Source organism: Ranitomeya variabilis, chromosome 2 (genome assembly GCF_051348905.1).
Source record: "Ranitomeya variabilis isolate aRanVar5 chromosome 2, aRanVar5.hap1, whole genome shotgun sequence".
In the NCBI taxonomy this organism is placed as follows: Eukaryota; Metazoa; Chordata; class Amphibia; order Anura; family Dendrobatidae; genus Ranitomeya; species Ranitomeya variabilis.
Genome location: NC_135233.1, coordinates 290,309,992 through 290,320,140, shown reverse-complemented (window position 1 = coordinate 290,320,140; position 10,149 = coordinate 290,309,992). Strand labels below are relative to the sequence as shown.

At 37.0% G+C, this 10,149-nt stretch overlaps 1 protein-coding gene across 2 annotated transcripts in view; it reads right to left on the bottom strand.

The window, feature by feature from the left end:
- Positions 1 to 7,461: 7,461 nt before the first annotated feature.
- GRIA3 (glutamate ionotropic receptor AMPA type subunit 3) overlaps positions 7,462 to 10,149 on the bottom strand; it is a 460,685-nt gene continuing 457,997 nt past the window's right edge. For both annotated transcript variants that reach the window (XM_077285103.1, XM_077285104.1), the window contains exon 16: positions 7,462 to 10,144. The gene's annotated coding sequence lies outside the window, so the exon portion shown is untranslated. The remainder of the gene's footprint in view (positions 10,145 to 10,149) is intronic.

Here is a 10,149-nt window from a genome sequence, read left to right as displayed (position 1 = left end):
ACCCCCCCAAAAACATTTGTGGAATTGCAGTTTTTTTGCAATGTCACTGCACTTGGATTTTTCCCCCCATTTTCCAGTATGCTATATGGTAAAATCAATGGTGTCTTTCAAAATTGCAACTCGTCCTGCAAAAAACGAACCCTCATAAGGCTATATCAACGAAAAATAACAAAGGTAAGGCTCTGGGAAAAAGGGGAGCAAAAAATGAGAGTGCAAAAACGGAAAATAGTAAAGTCGTGAAGGGGTTAATATAATAGCTACCAAAAATTTTTGTTTGCCCTATTTTTTAAAATTAACATTTTTACATATTTCAATTATTTTGTACTCGGGAACCTTTAGATGAACATGAGAGAGGTGCAAATTCTTCATTTGATGCTTTTAATTGCTGACAACAAAGTAACTTATCCTAGTTTCAAAGATAAGTAGGGTACAAATCACAGCACAAGTGTGGTAAAATGCAGCACATAGTTCCCAGTGATATGTTTACTTATTATTAGAGTTGAGTGTAACGATTCGCAGAGGATCGAGTCTGAGATAAATTTCCTGACATTCACGGTTTTATGCAAATTGCAACATTTTGAAATTCAATTTGCAGTTTGCAAAAAAAAAAACACCACTTGTCCGTCACTATTTTCCACACTGCTGAACCATCATAAAGCAGGCAAACATCAGTTTGTGGTGCTGCGTGGGCCTCCCCATAATGCTTTGAGCTATGAGATCTTATGGATTACCATACCTTCTTAATTTGTGGTCAGTACCTGGGCCATCAGAGCGATAAATTATAAATGGATAACAAATCTAGGTCATAAGCAAGACTACTGGACATCATGTAAAGAGAATCTGTCACCACTTTTCGCTACCCTATCTAAGAGCAGCATGATATAGGTGTAGAGACCCTGAGTCCAGCGATGTATCACTTACTGGAGTGCATACTGTATTTTTTATTAAATCACTATTTTTCCTGCTGCACATCTACCAATACTCTAAATACTGAACTCTGTATAACCCTGGCCACACCACTGATTGACAGCTTTCTGTGTAAACTGTGCATAGGCATAAAACTGCTAATCAGTGGTTGTGACAGGATAATCAACAGCTCATGGATGTGGAGGACTACATGGCAGAAAGTTTACTAAATTATATCAAAACTACAACCTACTGTCCAGTAAGTGAGACAGGAATCAGGGTTTTTGTCTCTACATTATGCTACCATCTGATTAGATGGCCTAATACTGATAACAGATTTCCTTTAAGGAATTCATACTATTTAAGAAAAAATATGGTATTATTAAAAGCACAAGATGGCATTATGTGGGAAAAAAATTGACAATGGAGTTGGCTACATAATTGGTAGAAGAGAAGGTTTCATTTAGTGTGTGATCCCTACTCCTCATGGCAACCATGCCGAGCTTCTCACAATTTCACCATATCGATAGTACATTAGACATGGGGAGCAAAAACCTGGTTCTAGACTGTGGTTTGGGCTATCTCAGCTCATGCAGGGATCCACTAGGGATTGTAAGGTCAGGATCTCTAGCCTGTACAGGAACCGGCAGGGTCAGTAGTAGTTTTTTGCGCTTTACCTATTTTCCGGAATGAGTTGTTACACTAACATAACACTAAGCTAAAAAGTGAAAACTGTACAATATGCTTACAATGTTGAATCCGCTGTTACGTCACTCTTTTTTCTAGATCCTCACTACCCTTGACAGTTGGGTGGTTTCTTCTGGGAGAAGTCAGCACACATGGATGAGTAGCAGGAGCAGCGGGGGATGCATGAAACGGGTGGTCAGGAACTGAATCTTTAAGTTATGAAAGGTACAATGCGCATTTTATCATTTTTTTTTTGTTTTTGTGCCAATATCCCCATATTTTTAAATCTCAGAAGACCACATTAATTCTTTATCCACAATATCTTGAGTAACTGAGCATATTTTCACAGGTTTAATGTTCGCACTGTAAAGCAAATCAATTATATACTTTTTAAATTACACAATTACAAAAAGAGCTTATAAACCAAGCTGATGCATGCTGTCTTGAAGGTGACTAATGGCCAGTGCTGTCTTTGCCTAGCCGTAAATCCTCAATATACAGTGGAATGACTAATTAAGAAGACTTTTATTAGTCATACCATAAGCCAGAGAGAATATAGTTTTTCATTTTGTCTCTGAATATTATGTAAAGAAATGTTCAATTATGTACATGAAACTATCGCTTTTGCATGTCCCATATAAAATGACAACCAATGCCAACTTAAAAATTCCATTTTCTTTACACTTTATTTACAAAATGTATTAAAACTTTATACATGCCTCATTAAAATGAGGCTCAGTAATCTGTCCACACATGCAGTTATATCTCTTTTCAGCCATAAGTTTGCTTGGCAATTGTACTGCTCACCAATCTGCAGTTAAAAAAGGAAGTTCAAACAAAACAAATTAATCATTAAAATACAAAGAAAATATATATATTTATATATATCCCAAATGTTCTACTGCTGAATTGTTGCAGTTATAGCAGGAAAATGTAAGCAATCAGTAATTTTTACATGCATTGTCTCCATTAAAAAATACCGAACATCCCTGCTTCGGTATGAAGCTCACACTCTTAAAAATCAATGTTTCATTCATAAACGTACTTATATTTTTAACACTTTCCTTGACAGATGCTGCCTCAAGGTCATAAGTACTGGCTTCTCTATCACAGAAAGAGTTAAATAACATCTAGGAAAAAACATGTTTTTAGCATTTTCTGCACAGCATTTTTTTCCCCACAATGGGATATTAATAGCATTAAGACTGAAAAAAATCACAGTTCCATTTTAAGAGAGTCCCATTTCTCTGCCGGCCTCCATATTTAGCTGCCCACCCACAATACAATATTCTTCCACTTGTTTCCGGCTGAGAAGGTTTGAAAAGGCTAGTCTTAATATATATACGGTATATTTTTGGAAATAAAGTACATTACATATCCGCATTTTCATTACAAGACAGTTACAATGTAATTTGATGAAATGTCTATGTGTTGCTGATGTGCGATGGGTTAAGTTTGGAGTTCTCCCTAGTTCTAAAGATAGCTAAAATATAATGGAGAGCATTGTGGCTTGGTGGTTAGTGCTGGGGCCCTGGGTTAAAATGTGACCAAGACCACATCTATATCTAGATCATCCCTGTATTTGAGTGGGCTTCCCCATTCTAGAAACACATATTAATTAATTTGTTTATGAAAAAATTGGTACTAGTCTTTTTGAGGGAAAATTAGATTTTAGGCCCATTGAGGACAGGGAGCAAACCTTTAGAAAGGCCTTCATTTTACCCAGGCATAAATTAAGTCAACTGTTCTAGTCCTGTGTTTTCTGACCAAACCAAGATGGCTTGTTGACAATTCAAGTCAAAACTCAGATAGTCCCATACCTAAGGCCATGACAATGGCGTAAAGCCGATATCTGTTCATTACTGCAGAATAAGTTGATACTATGAAGCCAACTAAAAGTTAATAAACTACTAAGATCTGAGATTCTCAAACGAAGCCTAAGGCAAATGTGCAACTTGAAGAATCGATGGAAAACAATTTAAACAGAAAAATAACACTTCCCAAATGTCTGAAACATGAAATATAGAATGGCTTAACAACATTTGAAAAATAACCCAAATTTAAATACTTATATATGAGATATTTATATCATCCCTGTATTTGAGTGGGTTTCCCCCATTCTACAAACACATTCTGATTGATTTGCTTCCTAAAAATGAGTTCTAGTCCTTTTGATAAAAAATTAGATTGTGAGCCCACAGGACAGGGATCAAAGCTTTAGATGGGCCTTTATTTTACCAAGGCATAAATTACGTTAACTGACCTAGTTCTTGATCACATTTTCAGACCAAACCAAGGTTGCTTGTTGGAAATTCATCACTGTAGAATTTAAATACTTAAACATTAGATAATAATTAAGCAATGATTGTTTTGTATATCTGAGCCATATGCGCTCTTTAGCTAATAGAATGTGATACTTATTTTTTAATAATACCTCTATTATATTACTTATCTATGTAAGAAGTGAAGTAGGCTTGAACTGTAGACCTATTTTATGAGAATTGAAAACAGAAATGTTTTTGAAAGACTAACACAAGAACACCTTTCAGAACAGCCAATCTTACATAATTTACAAGCATAACCTGAAGGAGCAGGATTGTAATATGTGGAAATTGTTCTATATTCTAAATGTTGCATTAGAGTAACGCTGACATGATTTTATGACTTGCATTGTGTCGTAAAACTGGAAGACAAGGTATTTTGGTTAGGTATATAGAAATATAAAAATAGACTTTTTTCTCATTGATTTTTAATTGTTTGTCAATTTAAATTTTGCAACTGTATCTTTTTAGTTGGATGATTTATATAGATTACTACAAAATCCATCTCACTAAATTGAAAACACTACTTTGTCTTGGTAACCCATGTAGATTAACAGATTTTTTTTAAAGATTATAATTTAGACGATGTAAATAAATCATTGGTAAACATTGGTATAAATGGCTAAGTAGCTCTTTGAAATTTTTTTTTATAAATGATAAAGGGGATATCAAAGACTTGGACAACTTCCTCTTAAATTCCTAAGTTCTTCAATAAATTAGAAAAAACTTATACTCACCTCCCCCACCTGCACTATTCCAGCAGTGATCTTGGCCCTGGGTCTCATTATTATGTTAAATGAGCACTGCAGTCCATCAGTGACTGCTCATTAGTTGCTCCTGATCAAAATTCTAGGGATCATATGTCTGCTCTGACAAAATAGCAAAGGTAGCAGTCTGTCAGCGGTCAATAATTGACTACAGCACTTGCGTGGCATATGTTTTAGTGAGGAGCAAACGTGCTCAGATAAGGTCCTAGCTGAGCACGTTAATGTGCTAACCAAGTTTCTTCGGCATGATCGAAAAATATATTTTAGTTCCCACTGTTGCATGTATTGTGGCTGTGCTACTGGTGCTACCCGAAGACACTCGGGTAGCACCCAAGCATGGTTGGATAAGACCTTGTCCGAGCACATTTGCACATCACTAATAACATTGTCACACAAGCACCGGCAGAATGGGTGCTGACATCGCTAGAATTGTGCTGGTGGAAAAGGTTAGTACAAGTTATTTTACCCTGGGGACATTTAAGAAGGGGTTGTCCATGTAATAGATAACCTCTTTAATATGTTTAGGTAAACTATTTTAACATGGGTCCTACATTAATCTGGCAGAACAGTATTAAGATATAGTGAATTGGGCTGTCTCAGATACAAATCTGCACTTTACACAAGAAATAGCACAGCTTATGTCTATTTCTTGTAATCACAGCTTGGTTTTTGTCAAATTTTATACATTTTCAATTTCTTTGAAAAAAATATATATATATAAAATAAAATTTAAAAAAAATTAAACTTTTTAAAATTGTCTTATTAAGAATACATTATTGAAGAAAGTTAAAGAATCATGCATCTTTAATATATTAATTTGATATTATTCACTAGGTATCATCAAAATAACAATGTAACTGAATTTCTAGAGAAAAATTATTTTATCTACTACCAGCTGAATATTCATTTTCCCTTTCTTTGCTTTAAGTTTTATCCACCAATGATTTTTGTTGTTTGCTTGGTGCTATTTTCCATTTCAGGCAGACGGACCATATAAAGCCTTCAGGAAAGATGTAATAAGTGGAGAAAAGCTGAAAAATCATGTCTATTGAGACTGAGAGATGCATGCCTGTGTAACAATGCGATATTTTGGAATTAATTTCTTTTATGCATGCAAAAATAAAAAAGTCAGATGTCCTCTTTAAAAAATGTATGTTTGTGGGCAAAGGGAGGATAGGAATTTTTTAAATTTAAGTAATAAATAAAAGTATTCCGGTGGATATCAATCCCTGCAGTGATAGTGTAAGGAGACTTATAAGCCATGCTATGCTTCTCTGGGAAATTAAATATGCAAATTGCCTCTTCCTCTCTGAAGTCCTAGTCAGAAGCTTCTCATATAACCAAATCAGATCTCAGGCTTTGCACTGATGAGAGGTAGCACCCTGAAATGCCATGTCTGTGGTGTCATGTGGTAAGACTCATTAAAGGTTCCATATTGACTTTTAGGATTGCTACTTTCGATATTTGGCACTAGAGTTCAATTCCTCTTCCTCTTTGAAGAGGCAATTTGCATATAAGGATCTTTTATGACTAGTGTTGAGCGATACCGTCCGATACTTGAAAGTATCGGTATCGGAAAGTATCGGCCGATACCGGCAAAGTATCGGATCTAATCCGATACCGATACCCGATACCAATACAAGTCAATGGGACTCATGTATCGGACGGTATTCCTGATGGTTCCCAGGGTCTGAAGGAGAGGAAACTCTCCTTCAGGCCCTGGGAACCATATTAATGTGTAAAATAAAGAATTAAAATAAAAAATATTGCTATACTCACCTCTCCGACGCAGCCTGGACCTCCGCGAGGGAACCGGCAGCATTGTTTGCTTAAAATTCACGCGTTTACTTCCTTACTTGAAGTCCCGGCTTGTGATTGGTCGCGTGCCGCCCATGTGGCCGCGACGCGACCAATCACAGCAAGCCGTGACGTAATTTTAGGTCCTTCAGGATTTTAAAATTACGTTCTGGCTTGTGATTGGTCGCGTCGCGGTCACATGGGCGACGTGACCAATCACAAGCCGTGACGTCACGGGAGGCTGGACACGCGCGCATTTTAAAATGCACGCTTGTCCTGCCTCCCGTGACGTCCCGGCTTGTGATTGGTCGCGTCGCCCATGTGGCCGCGACGCGACCAATCACAGCAAGCCGTGACGTAATTTTAGGTCCTTCAGGATTTTAAAATTACGTTCTGGCTTGTGATTGGTCGCGTCGCGGTCACATGGGCGACGCGACCAATCACAAGCCGTGACGTCACGGGAGGCTGGACACGCGCGCATTTTAAAATGCGCGCTTGTCCTGCCTCCCGTGACGTCACGGCTTGTGATTGGTCGCATCGCGTCGCGACCAATCACAAGCCAGAATGTAATTTTAAAATCCTGAAGGACCTAAAATTACGTCACGGCTTGCTGTGAATGGTCGCGTCGCGGCCACATGGGCGACGCGACCAATCACAAGCCGGGACGTCACGGGAGGCAGGACAAGCGCGCATTTTAAAATGCGCGCGTGTCCAGCCTCCCGTGACATCACGGCTTGTGATTGGTCGCGTCGCCCATGTGACCACGACGCGACCAATCACAAGCCAGAACGTAATTTTAAAATCCTGAAGGACCTAAAATTACGTCACGGCTTGCTGTGATTGGTCACGTCGCGGCCACATGGGCGGCACGCGACCAATCACAAGCCGGGACTTCAAATAAGGAAGTAAACGCGCGAATTTTAAGCAAACAACGCTGCAGGTTCCCTCGCGGAGGTCCAGGCTGCGTCGGAGAGGTGAGTATAGCAATATTTTTTATTTTAATTCTTAATTTTACACATTAATGTTGTTTCGATACCGATACCCGATACCACAAAAGTATCGGATCTCGGTATCGGAATTCCGATACCCGCAAGTATCGGCCGATACCCGATACTTGCGGTATCGGAATGCTCAACACTATTTATGACACAATTGGGCATATTACTATATTATTGGCTATTATTTTCCTTACCTCACTTGGGCATCTGAGTTTTAATTTAGTGTAGAATCTTTAGTGTAGAAGTGCACCTGTGGACTGTGCTGCCCAATTAGTTTTGCCATTTTTTTTACAGCAGAGACCTTTCTCTGTCAAGCAATGAGGTATTTTTTGTCTATTTAAAAACTTGTGTAGAATGTTAAACTTTTTTTTCACACTGGTGGCAACTAAGAGCAAAAAATATATTCCGAAACAATTATTTCACTGTGCTATTTTGCTTTATATATAACACTTTGAAAGAGCATTTTACCTAGAGCTTAAAGTAATATTGTATTGGATTGCACATTTTACAGAACACACAAGGGTCAAAGCAATTTGAGATCAGGACTGACACATTTTCATCTCATGTCAATGTATCAAGGCTTGCCACTTTAACTCCTGGGATCTTACAGCTCTGCGGCTCAGTACAGTATTTTTTGTTTGGTCTGTATTTTGGCCGGAACATGTTCTACTGACTGTATATTTGCTTTCAAATTTTGTATACTGTATATGTTTAGGGATAAACATTGGAACCTATTATTTTTTTAAAATTTTACATTACAATTACAATGGCATTACAAGCAATGATTGTTGCCATAGATTTATCATTTACATTTGGCCAAAATAGTGTTCAGAACTTAAATCATTTTTTGATATAGCCAATTATGAAACATAAATTAGATAATGATGGTAAAATTAGATTTTTAATTATATACGTCAACATCTATTTAGGAATTGTCTGCTAAGTATGTTTTTAGACCAATTAATTTATATGTTCTCTTACCAAAGACCTACATGTTGCACTTCTTTGTCGGCCTAAATATACAAGTATGGGTTCTGTATATTCCTATTTACTACAATTTTATTTCAAAACTTAAACAATTTGGGTACTAAACTGAGAAGACATAAAGAGGATATGTCAATCTATTAGGGTCCATAACCCCTATAGGGTTGCCCTTATCAGATGTCCTTCTATGACCAAACATGGATAAGAGCCCAATTCTGACTTAGTGGGTCATGCTAAGTCAGAATGGGGACATCTATTGTATAGGATGCTATTAATTTGAATAGCAGCTATGTAATACTACATTTCTGCCACAGGGGAAATCAATAGCCAAACCTCTCACTTTTTTACTATCTCACTTTCAGGCAGTTGTAGATAGTTGGTTGAATCCCACAAGCTGGCTTACACATTTAAGAGGTTTGCTATGATTAGGTAACCCCTTTAAACATGTTTTTTTACTTTATAATTTATAAGGAATTTCATGTTACTGCTTAAGAGGACTAGTATTGTGCATTAATAGATACATAGCTAGTATTAACATATCTTTGCATTTCCTCTATTTGGCATGTTTACCGCATTGTGTGCCATTATAACAATAGACAACATGATATCTAAATGTAATAAATTTATATACTCAATTTTAGTTATTATACAAGCTTGATACATAGGTGTCATCAAATACCAAATAAAAGTTGTGGAGAGTAATCAAAAAACCTCTAATTTATGTGGCTACTTAGATTTTAGGTATAAAAATATATGTATATATAACCTGAAACAATTGTGGCTGCTTTTTTCATGTACCCCTGAATTCCACATCCATGTATTTGTATGAGAATAGATGATGATTTTTTTTACCATATTATGTATACATCTTAGCATTAGGAAGAACCCAAAAGACACTGTTAGTTACCAGGCTAACAGAATGCTGTTCAGAACATACAACAGCATTACTAACAATAATACATATAATAAAACACTTGTGAATTTAAAAGTGCATTCACTCTACATATACATTGAAATAAATTTTAGACACATAAACTGCCCTTTACACAACATCAACAACTTTTCATGTTTTTAGGGACTGCCATGGGGTCACTATGGTGTCTATCTTTTGCCATTGCTATCTTCTAGTCAGTCTTTCAATAAATAGACCATGTTAATCTAAAGCTTTCATTCCTAATTTATATGACATAGTAGGTCTTATTTACCCCGCAATCTGTGCAGTTTTAGTGAAACATACATCAACATTACAATGGAGACAAGACAATATGGTACTGAGTGAGTGACTGTATTCGATTAATACAAGAAAGAGTGAATGCACCTTTAAAAATGCATATAGAGCATCTGAGGCTCCGTAGAGTGCTAATAATCGATGGCTTTTAAAGAACTTTACATGAGTACATTTTCTTACACAAGATTCTCGACTTGTGGCCAGTTAAAGTTTTGTTTTTCAAGCAAAGCAATAGCATTTCCGTGATAGTTTGCATTGTTGTGAGACTCAGAATGTTCCATAAGGCACTGAAGGAAAAGAAATCTGTTCTTTCTAGTAAAAGTTCTTTGCACCATCAGCAGTTTGTGTCATTCCCGACACCAAGGAAAGAGTTTAACTGGCTCAGGTGGTCAGGATGTAGGAGGAAGCCTCATTCTCATAATCTCACCTCGTGACTTGGCTCATCTCGATGGTTATCTGCA